This window comes from Ambystoma mexicanum, chromosome 1q, assembly GCF_040938575.1.
Source record: "Ambystoma mexicanum isolate Mex_15411 chromosome 1q, UKY_AmexF1_1, whole genome shotgun sequence".
NCBI lineage: Eukaryota > Metazoa > Chordata > Amphibia > Caudata > Ambystomatidae > Ambystoma > Ambystoma mexicanum.
Window position 1 is genome coordinate 973,821,359 of NC_090922.1, and position 12,831 is coordinate 973,834,189.

Below are 12,831 nucleotides of genomic sequence, written 5' to 3' on the forward strand. Positions count from 1 at the left end.
CAATGTACAGTGTCCCTAATGGAAACTGGCCACACACAATATGCTCCCAGTAATGTAGAACTAACAACACACATGGCCAAATACTTACCAACAATACAATGCAGCTACACAACCTCAAACATAGCAAAAACATGACAGTACTAAGTTAAAGTAGTGGTAGTCTTACAACCTGATTACGCCAGCACATCGAACACTTCCAACTGTAAGAGTGTTGCTGCCAGGCAAATGTGTAAGTGCACTGCTTACAACATGAACTCCATCTCCAAAGTAGATGGCCGTGTGAAGACATGAGGAATGAACCTGCAAATTAGGAGGAAGACATGGATGCACAAGCACATATCAATACACCATGCAGTGTACAATACAACAACAATATCCACTAGGAATGTATACACAGTATTGACTACAGACTGCCCACACAGCTCATGGGATTCCAACGTCACTGTGTAAGTCACTGTCACTTGGGCACACCCTTTGCAAGCCATGGAAACGGGAAGCAGGAGGGTGTGTGTCTCTCGAACCCAAGCATCTAACCCAAACTCAGGACAAGCCTGCGTGTGCCCAGCCGGAATACAGTGGATGCCCACGGGAGCCACACAAGGCAACACACAAAAAAATCAAAAATCAAAAATCAAAAATGGCCATGTGGGGGACAGGGGGGAGGCCACCCAGGAGGTCCGAGGACAGGGTGCGCACCAACAGCCACCTGTGTGGATGTTGGGGAAAAAAACACCTCCATGGGCTCATGGCCTGCACGGCTATGCCAATGTTGGAGAACTGCTGCTGTCGCTCTCATCACCTTCTGCTGCTGCCGCAGGAGGTGGTGGTGCTATGGGAGGCACCCCACGCAAAGCCCTAGTATGGTCCTCCATGGCAGCAAGCATGCGGGTGTGGAAGGTCTCGTTCTGGAGGATTATAGTCCGGAGATCCCCATTCACCACCTGATGTGATGCCCGGATCTCCTCCCGAGTTGCCTGCATCTCAGCTGAGAGCAAACGTGTGAGCCGATCCAGCTGCTGTTCTGTCCTCAAGTTAGTGGAAGCCTCAAGGTCAACAAGAGTCTCCCTGAGGTGATGGAGTCCCTGTAGTCCTGGGACTCTATTGATATCGATTGGCATAGAGTCTCCAGTGCCACCCGTCGGTCCCTGTTGGACGCCAACATGTCCTCCCTGTGTGATTGGCAAATGGAGTCTGTTGCCTGCTGTAGTTGCTCCATCTGCCTTTCAGGGGGGAGAATGGATGTGGCCATCCTCTCCATTGCTTGAGCCATCATCTCAACTGATGCTGCCTGTTGGGTTGCCATATCGTACATGGATTGATCCCATGCAGTATTGCCCGGTGGCGTACGGCCACCGCATCGGCGGGCACCACACCTGTTTGGGGCAAGGCGATCTGCGCCTCGCTGTGCCAGCACTGCCCGAGGCTGCATGACTGCATTCCCCCTCTGATCTGCTGGCCCAGGAACAGGATCAGATGTTGTGGAGTGTGACCCTGCATCCGCAACCACCAAAGGCGAACTTACCAACACTGACATCCCCATAGAGGGTTCTACCCCTGGTGCAGGTGGGTTGGACAGAACAGAATCCCTACCAGAAACACTTACCTGCGACGGCACATAGGTCTCATCATCCGAATCAGCACCTGAATAGAGGTCTGGGGAGGTGCACCCAGAGACACCCCTGGACAGAATGGTCTGCAGCAAGATTGGGTTCTCACCCACCACCATACCACGTCCCCCACTGGTGCCCGGTCGTGCCTGAGATCCCTCCTGGGTCTGCACCATCTCCTCAACCTCAACAGCATCAAGTGCGTCATCCCCTGCAAAAACATGAAAGACAAAAAGTGGAAACAGGCATTAGCACCATAGCACACAAATAGGCCTGACAAGCTACAGAACCACTACATGATTTACACATGTCCCACATGACTATAACCCTCCCATGCATGCACTGGGGAGGCAAAAGGCAGACACTGATGACACCAAGATGGAAGAGCAACACATTTGCTGCATGCTGGGTAGCACTGCCATCACACATTGGCCTGTGAGTGGCATGTCCAACACGCATACATGACACATGCCATCACACAGATGGCATGTACCATAGCCATGGTACATTTCACAAGAACATCCATATGTCAGTGAATGAGTACTGTCAGCCATCCATGTGAGATGGACATGATGAGATGAAAAATGCTACATAGTGTGACAAAACACGCATGTGCCACACACTGCAACACATCCAGTGTACAAAAATACAGTGATTTGCAGGCCGATGTACACATCAATGATTGTGCACTTCAACATGACAGGAAACAACTATCATGTTCCACATTCAAACAGGCCCCAAAAATGTATGTAATCAGGCCAATACTCAATCAGCCTGAATGGTCAAATCATTCACCTAACAAGGTAACACATGTGGGCCAATGTGGGGTTCATCAATGACAGAAGCATGTCACAAATGTGACAATAGGGCTGAGGAATGCGTAGCAAAAGTGGGAGAATCGAAACAATCAGCATGAACGAACACTGAAATATACAAACAATGTTGTTGCAAGATGCCACTTCAAGGGCAACTGCCGTGATGCTGCGCTAAATTACTACTGTGGGCAGAAGGGATACTGTCACACCCAAATCCAAGGCCTCTGAATGTTTTGGATGAAGCACATGGGTGACCCATACCACTCAGGCACACACACCCTCACCTGGCACTCAATCAGAAACCGTCACCCAAACAACATACACATGCATTACACACACATGCATGGGCACTCACCGGACAATGCATCATACTCAGGTAGTTCTCCCACACCTTGGATCTGTTCCTCTGTAACGAAGGCCCCAGCAACAGACTCATGTTCAGTGAGTTTGTTGTCCTCTTGTGGAGACCCACCGCCAGTCACCAGAGTAGCGGCATGATTTGAGGCCAGCTTGTTCTCTGCTCTACGTTTCAGGTCATTCCACCGCTTGTAGCAATCATCAGCTGTGCGCCTCACAAATCCAAGGGCACTTATGCGGTCGGCGATCGCGGCTATGTGCCGACACATAGGACACAAGTGCATCAAGTTCCGCCTCATTAAAGCAAGGCTTTCCTGAGGTACCGGAGTGTGTAGCCGTGTCTGGTGTCTCAGCCTGTCGTGCCAGAGCACCATTCTTCCTCTTCTTTAAAGGTGCAGCAGAACCAGAGTGGCTTACGCCGCTCTGGTCAGTAGGGGCAGAATCTCTGGTGGACTGGGTAGTAGGCGTGTGGAATGCACAATGACCATAGGTCTTGATGCAGGCATTGGTTGCAGGGTAATGTTGGTAGGGGGAACCTCAGTTTGATGGACCTGGACTGACACTGTCCTGGCTGGGAGAGTCAGAGCTGGGGCAGATGGAGCTGCAGCTGCCCCTGCAGCCTCCCCACCCTGCATACTTGGGGCAGCAGATGACATAGCTGCCCCAGATCCACGTGGCTTGGTGACACCAACTTGCACCGCCACACGTGGCCTACACTTGCTGACCTGGAAGTCAGCCAGGGAGTCATCCTGTGCCAGGTCAGGTGCCACAATGGGCTGGTCTAACAGAGGCTGAGCTGGGATGGTGTCAGCCATGTTTCCCTCAACCATGGGGTGGGCATGGGTGTCCCTGATTGTTCCTCAACACATGGGGGTATAGGAGCACCCTGCAAATCCCGGCCACGTCCCCTACCATGCCCACCACGCCCACCTTTTGAAGGTTGGCCACCTTTGCCTCCCTTACCGCTTGCTCGCCTCCCAACCATGGCACTGATGTTGTTGTGCGTATGGGAGTTGCAGTAAAATATTGTCCTGGGCAATTGGGGGTCAAAGGGGTAGGATACTAGCTGGAATTCGTACAATAGTGCTCTAACAAGGCTGTCTGTGACCCCTGGGGGAAGATGACGGGTCACGCAACGCACAGGCAGCCCAAAATCAAAAATTAACGTGCACGCAACCCCTCGTAGACCACGTGCGTCAAAAAATGAACCTGCACTACGCTGTGGCACCCAGAAACACAAAAATAAGCATACGCATAATACACGCAGCCTACAATGACCTCTGAAGGGGAACGTGACACACGGGGCAAGCACAGTTTCTAAGTACGTGCGGAACTCACCGTCTGCCTGGAAAATGAACGTGTAAAATATGCGTGTGTGTGCGTTGGCAACACCCCCGCCAAAAGAAGAATTGTACGCTGTCTGAGGAGACAGGACAAAAGGAGAAGTGAACTCTGTTTGAGGAAACAGGCCCAACAAAAATTAAGAAAAGAGCTGTCAGAGGTAACAGGGAGTACGAACTAGAAACGCTGCAAAGTAATCGCGTGTGAACCGACAAGAAGTACAGATTTCACCCACTCGCTCTCCACGAAAAGCACGTACAAGGAAATGGGGTCCTACAAGTAGCGTTTAAACCGGCCCACACGTACACGTCAGATACGCGTGTACGCAGGCACTTCCATCCAATTACACGCGATGGTACTCGGACGTGCAGTTTTTCCACATGTGCTCTGTCATCACGTGCTATGAGGGAAACGCCTGTGCGCGTAATGTAATTTACACGCTTACGCGCTAAGGGCCTTTGTTCCAATGAAATCGCGTGCATGTGCTGACGCGCTTACGCGCTAAGGCCCTTTCCTTGAATTACACGCTGACGTGCAATTTTTTCACGTGCCAAATCACTCGGTATCAAGCTGGCCACGCGAAAACACACGGAAGACCACGCTCCTGCCCAGAAGGCCGAATTACTGCCCCCCAGAGCCCCGAGCACGCACCCACTTTCCATCTGCTGCTGCCTGACTGCCTGGTTCCCACGTGCCCTGCCATTTGCTGCCTGCACGTCAGCCAGGGGTGTAGTTGCTGTGACCACCCCTGCTGGAACCGAAGACTCCCGACTGGGATTCCATTGCTCCACAGCCAAGCCCAAGGACTCAGTTGCCCACCCACTCCTGACTCTGGGGTTGCATGTCCAGCACAAAACTATCTGGCAGCACTGGCAACCCCCAGCCAGAGAGGCAGAGGGCCACCAGCTTCACTGCCACCGAAGTTGGTGTCCTGGTGGAGCAAGTCCTGGGGCAGTATGATGCCCTCTTTGGAAGTTCGTGCGCCAACAATGAAGAATGGACCAGGATCTGGATGGACATCATGACTGCCATCAACGCGGAGGGGGTGGCAGTCCGTGACTTACAACATGTCAAGAAGCGCTGGGAGGACTTCAGGTCCAGGTCCCTCAACAAGGCCCGGCACCTCGCTAAGGCAGCGGATGCCAAGGGGCGCCGGGGACAGCTGTCGAACCATCAAATGAGGGTCCTGGAACGCATATGCCCAGCGCTACACATCCAGATCCTTGAGAGGCAGACCCGTCTGGAGTCGAGCGGTAAGTGTACATGCATGTTGATAATATGCTGTGCGTGTCGTGGTGTCCCAGTAGTGTGCAGGTTGCACATGTGTTTATGTAGGGCCATGTAGGGATGTGTATGAACATGGGCGTGAGGCTGCCACCTGTGAGTCCTCTCAGTTGTGAGACATATCGATGGTGTATGTGTTGGTAAGCATGCTGGCCAAATGCAGGTGTGGGAGCACACATGTTTGAATTTCTGTGTATGTACATTGGCATGGTTGTGGCATGGATGGTGGTTTATAATGCATGTATCTGCACTGTGTACATGTGCATGTATGTGTATCTGACAAGTGTGCAACTGTGATGCAACATGGATGCACGTGACACTGATATGTAGAAGGATGAATGGCAGATGTGACATGTATGGCGATCTCATCACTGCAACAGTTGGAGGAGATGTAGACATGCATGTAAGTGTGGTGGCGTGTGTGCATGTCTAGTGCACTCCTTGTGTTTCATGTGATGTCAGGCTCACCTTTGGCTGTTCATGCTGTTTTATGTGCATGGATGGTGCTGCCTGGTGCAATATTGCTGTTGAAATGTTCATGTGTGTGAGTTAAAATGACATGTGTGTCGTGGAGTGTGATGCTGTGTCTGTAGTTAAACAATGCCACTCATGTGCAACTGTCATGTGTGTATCAGTCCATTGTACAGCGCCCTGATGCCTGTGTTTTATCTCTCCCTGTCTGCAGCGTCAACTGAAGAAGAGGGCGGAGAGGGTGCTGTGGAGCACAGCGGCAGGGATCATCCCGCCAGCCGGAGACGCAAGGCCCGGCTCCCCTCCCAGGTTTTCATCTTGTTGGGGAGTGAGGAGTCCGGTGCCGCGTCCCAGGCCACAGCTGCCGAGGGATGTTCCAAGAGGCAGAGGTTGGATTTGGACTCCTCGGCAGCAGAAGGGGCAGCTGAGACCCCACAGGGTCTGACAGAGGAAGTTGGCATGGAGTCATCCAGGTTGGTGGGGCGTTTGGTGGAGGAGGAGGCCGTGCAAGGGACAGACACGGAGTCTGGAGGTGGGGATTCCACTGGTGCTAGTGGTGCAGTGCAGGGGCAGGGACAGGAGGCAGCACAGGCCACCGCGGAGGTGCCTGTGTGTAATCCTTTCCCCGATCCTGTGACTGCATCATCCCGCAGCAGCAGGGATGCCAAAGTCCAGACCCGTTTTCAGGGAGGGGATCCGCTTACAACAACTGGCCTTCCTCTCCCTGCGGACGTGGCTATACGGGACCGGGTTGAGCCTGTCCTGGGTGGGGTGGCGTTGCGTCAACGTGAAAGGAGCCCCTAGGGGACCCTGACGTCTATGGAAACAAGGCGAGTCACCACACATGATAGATACACCAGACATAAGGTTGTATTCTCAAAGCTTGGGTTTATTGCAAAACAAAAGTCTCAATTGGCCAACTCGGTCTCACGCCCGCAACGTTTATCTCTAGACCTCGAGGGATGCAAGAGAGTGAATTACGTACATCAATTACATATATACAAAATGCATATCAAACAATCAGCTATGACATGTTTAACACCCCCCTTTATTGGGTTTCTTTGAACTTGGTGTGATGATGAACATCTCCGACCGCTATTGCTGGCAGCTGTGAAATGATTAAATGCCCTGCAGCTCTGCTTCAAGGCTACATTCGGGAGGTAGCCGGGTATTCTTCCTGGCGCTGCCTACGTTTGTGTTTCAGTGAACTCTTGTTATCCTCACGCCCTGCGGCCTTGTCCTTTTCACATACAGACAACAATGTTTCACAGTTGAGCAGTGTAAGCGGAAAATATACTGTGAAGCAATAGGAACAGAAAGCAATGAGCAATGGTTAGAAAACAAAATGGAGATTCTTGTTACATCAAAATGACCGTTCATTGGCAAACTCGAAAACCTATATTTTGTCATATCGTGCATGAGATGGTTGGCCCACGGCCACCAAAATGCATTTGCGGTCTCAAAGTAGAGGTATCCCTATTTCTAGACTGACAAACGGGCCATGCGAGGTGACCTGCAGTCTTTTCATGAGGAGATTGCACGTCTTCTCAAATGGCTTGTTGACCGCGTTGACCTACTGTGACAGTTCACCAGGGCCGGATTCCTCCGTTTTCTGGACCTTGTTCCGACCCCCTCCTCAACTGAACCCCCTATGCGCCAGTCAAACTCCATGCCATCTTCCCACCCATATATCACCTGGGTACCTTGTGGAGCTGCCTCTGACCCTGCGGCCAGGCTGGTGGAGGACACATCCCTGCCACAGTTGGGAGTCGGACGTCCAGCAGGGGTGGCCACACCAACAACTGCACCCCAGCCGGAGGAGGATATGCAGGCAGCAAGAGCCAGGGCACAGGTAGAGGCACAGCAGCAGCAACAAGGTGGGAGCCATGATCGCTCGGGGCCTTCGTCATCGGAGGGGCAGGCATCGGCCAGAGGGCAGGAGGACCCGGGGATGGAAGTGTCATCTGTGTGGCAGCGGTTAGGCCATGCTATAGATGCAGAGCGGCAGCAGGCAGAAGAGGCACGGCTCACGATGGTCAGGGAAGAGAACTCCATGCGGAGGGCCGTGAGGCGGGCAGAGTGCCTCGAGGCAACTCGCAGGGAGTTGGAACAGGCCATGAGTGCATCCCTGCGAGACCTCGGGGCCAGGACAGAGGCCCTCCTCCAGGACATTGAGCAGGAGTTTGATGATGCCCTGGCCCGGGACATCCAAAAGTGAGCCGTCGGACTAGCCCACTGCCATTGTAAATAGTTTTTAGAGTTAGGTTTCCTTTTCGTTTTCCTTTTATTTGTGGTCAATGGACAATGCGACACACATTTGTATATAGTTATATTTTTAGGTAGTTTCTTAGGTAGGTTTCATTTGTTTAGTTGGGCTCATGGACCCTTTACATCGTTGGACAATGAATGTTTTTTTTTTTTGGATTTTTGCACACAGATTAATGGATTTTTATTTTGGACAATGTATTGTATATAGTTACATCATGGATTCATTTGGATTTTATCTTTCATTATGGACATGGAGTAATGTTTTTTTTTCAGGACAATGTATTGTAAATAGTTGCACTATGGATTGCTTTCACATTTTTATTTATCATTATGAACATGAAACAATGGATATCTTTTTATTACCTTTTTTTGGATTTGCATTGGTGGAGGGAGAGTTTGGACTGTTTTTCTTTCAAATTTTTTTGCATTGCTTATCATTTTCATTCTATCATCTTTTTCACATGCCTTTCATTTCATGTTTGATATTTTGGTATGCTATCATTTCATTTATTTATTTATGTACATAATACATTTTCATATTTTAGTTCCATGTGTGGGATTTGCTCATTGGGTAGATGCATGTGAAATTGTGGGTTTACACAGGCAATGCCAACCAGTGTATGTGTGCGATGGACATGTGTTGATGTACATAGTTGAGTTTTGGTTTGTTTCTTGAGATAGGCATGTCAGTGTGGGGTGGATTGGGAAATCATTGCGTCTCAAGAATGGGGTGGCGTGATGTGGTATTTTTTGGTGTAGAAGTGGGCCATGACTGTGCATCTTTATTTCATGTAGGGGGGCATGAGTGGGACATGAGTGGGGGCCTGCTGGCAGGTGCCCTGCACTGCTAGGGGGGTGGGGGTGCAAGGGGCCATGAGTGGGACATGAGTGGGGCCTGCATGCAGGTGCCCTGCACTGCTGGGGGGTTGGGGTGCAAGGGGACAGGAGTGGGACATGAGTGGGGGCCTGCTACACCCCCACACCCCAGCAGTGCAGGGCACCCAGCAGCAGGCCCCCACTCATGGCCCACTCATGTCCCCTTGCACCCCCATCCCCCAGCAGTGCAGAGCACCTGCCAGCAGGCCCCCACTCATGTCCCACTCATGCCCCCCTGCCCCCAGGTCATGACGATCCTCAACCATGGCCCTTATGGCCAGACTCCCCAGCCCAAAGACCCAACCAAGTATTGCATCCACCCACATAGAAAAGGCAATTACATGATACAACCCCAATGGCAAGTATGTAAATGAACACATGTCCGTCACACACACACAATGGGTGCAAGTGAATGTGAAAACCCATATCATGACATGCATGAAACCAATGAGATAATACCACACATCGAAGTGTGAAGAAAAAAATGTATTAAACACAACATGAATGTAATCAAAATCCAACACACAACAATGGGAATAATAAAAGAAAAGCTGCATGTCCGTAAAAGAATGAAAAACAAGAAATCATAATCCAAAGAAATCCAAAAGAAATGGTGTCCAAAGTCACAGTCCAACAAAGCAATTTCAAGGGAAAAAAGAAAGTGAAAACCATTGCTCCATGGTGAAAATACAAAAAAAGAATAATCCAATGGTGAACTATGTACAGATGAACAATCCAGGGTCCATGAGCCCAACTGATGAAATGAAACCTACCAAAAATACTACCTAATAAAAAACTATATACAAAAACGTGGTGCATTGTCCAAGCGCAACCAAAATAAAGAAAAAACGAAAGGAAACCTAACACTATCTAACTATATACAATGGCGGCGGGCAAGTCCAGCGGCTCACTCTGTGGTGTCCCGGGCCAGAGCATCATCGAACTCCATGTCTATTTGCCAGAGGCAGGCCTCTGTCCTGGCCCTGAGGTCTCGCAGGGAGGCACTTATGGCCTGTTCCAACTCCCTGCGAGTTGCCTCGAGGCACTCTTCCCACTCAAAGCCCGACGCATGGAGAACTCCGCCCTGACCATGGTGAGCCACGCCTCTTCCGCCTGCCGCTGCTCCGCACCTATCTGCTGGCCCAGCCGGTTCCACACGGAAGACACTCCCATTCCTGGGTCCTCCTGCCCTCTGGCCGATGCCTGCCCCTCCGATGTTGATGGCCCCGAGCCATCATTGCTCCCACCTAGAGCCTGATCCTGCTGCTGCTGTCCATGTGCTGTGTGTGATGGTGCCTGCACATCCTCCATCAGGTGGTCTCCAGTTGTGGTGTCCACCCATGCTGGACCGCTGACTCCCGACTGTGGCAGGGATGTGAGCTCCACCAAGCTGGCTGTGTTGGTCAGGCCAGGTCCACACGGGGCCCTGGAGGAATCTGGGCCGGAAGACGGTGTGGAGAAAGACTGGCGCATAGTCTTCACAGAGGATGGGAGGTCAGCCAGAGTGCGCGACACATGTAGCAACCCACCAACCAGGGCCCCTCCCAGCAGTGCCACGTCACGAAGCTGCTCTCCGTGATGGCGTGCGTTCTCCGCCCAGGAAGAACGCACATCATCACGAATGAAACCAACCAGGACGGAGCCCATACGTTCGTGGGACCCCTCGTCCACAGGTAGTGGAGAGGCAGATGACATGGCACTCTCCCCTACCTGCGGACGGGCCTGGGATGGGGCCTCCATGCTGGTGCATGGTGGTGCAGTCACAGGGTCAGGGACAGCGACATACACAGGCCCCTCCAAGGTGACCTGTGCTTCCACCTGACCCTGGCTCTGGACTGCACCACTTGCACCAGTGGTACTACCCCCACCAGGCCCCATGTGCGGCTCAGTAGCGGGCTCCTCCTCCTCTGTGGAGACCACCAACCTGGATGTCTCCACACCGTCTTCCGCCATTGGAAGCCCCTGTGGGGGCTCACCCGGCACTTCCGCCACAGCCATTGTGGCAGACGCAGCACCAGCCCCCTCGCTCCCGGATGATGGTAATTCCTGGGAGGGTGTCTGGGCCTTGCGTCGCTGCCCAGTGGAGGCATCCCCGCCGCTTGGCTCCACAGCCCTCTTCTTCACTTGACACTGCGTAGAGGGAGACATAGAACACAAGCATCAGGGTACAGTACAAAATACCCTAGAAAGGAAGCAATAACACATCAGTGGCACTGTCAAATGTCACTTCCATCCTGTCATTCCACAACACATGGGTAAATGCACACAACACACATGCAGAAACAGTCCTGGTGCCTGCAATCAACATCAACATCCATGTAGAAGTGCCCCTGTAAACCAAGATGTTGCCTTCAAAGTCACATGCATCCATGGTGTTTCAAAGTCACACACACACTTCTCAGGCACACACACACACATGTGCACCATACATGTACATGGCATCAGCACCCATTCCTCACCCCCCCTTCATGTCCAGGAACAGAGACAGCCATGCTTTCATGTGTGCATTCTGCATAGAGCTCCCCATTTTTCATTGAAACACATGCACCAACTATGTGGTTCACACATAACTGGTCTCACATGCATGACCATGATGTCCCTGCACACACACATCCATACATGGCCTATGTCACACATACAGGCAAGCATCAGACTACCAGCACACTGCAACATGTCCTGTCTCACACAACAATGCTTGTCCACTTACCGCTAAACTCCAGACGGGTCTGCCTCCAAAGGATCTGGGCGTGGAGCGCTGGGCCTATGTGTTCCAGGGCCCTCATCTGGATGTTACTCATGTGTGCCCGGCCCCACTCCACGAGGTGCCGGGCCTTGTGGAGGGTCCTGGACCTGAAGTCCTCCCAGTGCTTCTTGACGTGCTTGATTTCGCGGATTGACACCACCTCCGCGTTGATGGCAACCACTACATTGTCCCAGATCCTCTCCCGTCCTTCCTTGTTGGCGCGTGATGTTCCGAAGAGGGCATCATAATGCCCCAGGACATGCTCCACCAGGACACCAACTTCGGTGGCAGTGGAGGTGGTGGCCCTCTGCCTCTCTGGCTGGGGGTTGCCAGTGGTGCCAGATGGCGATGTGCCCAACATGGCAACCCCAGAGGTAGGAGTGGGTGGGCAACTGGGTCCTGGGGCTTGGCTGTGGAGCGATGGTATCCCAGTCGGGAGTTTTCTGTTCCAGCAGGGGTGGACACAGCAACTGGACCCCTGCAGATGGCTGATGTGCAGGCACCAAATAGCAGGGCACGTGGGCAGCAGTCAGGCAACAGCAGATGGCAGGTGAGAGTGTGCTCAGGTCTCTGGGGGGCAGGAAAATGGCCTTCAGGGCAGGAGCGTGGTCTTCCATGTGTGTATGCATGGCCAGCTTGATACGGAGTGATTTGTCATGTGAAAAAATTGCACATCAGTGTGTAATTCGAGGAAAGGCCCTTAGCGCGTAAGCGGGTCAGCACACGTATGCGATTTCATTGGACCAAAGGCCCTTAGCGCGTAAGCGCGTCTGTGACATATCGCGCACAGGCATTGCCCTTTTGCGTGTAAAACTTCACGCAAACCCCAGGAATACACGTACCCCACTTGCACAGGGCCCTTTCACGTGTAAAATTTCACGTGAACACCAGGAATACACGTGCCCCACTCGCACAGGCCCTATCACATGTGAAACTTCACGCGCACCCCCCTAATACACGTACCCTGCTGAAATCGCGTATGGGACTTCCCGCGAACCCCAGTTATACACATACCCCACTCGCACAGGCCCTTTTGCGTGTGAAACTTCAAGCGCACCCCCGTAATACA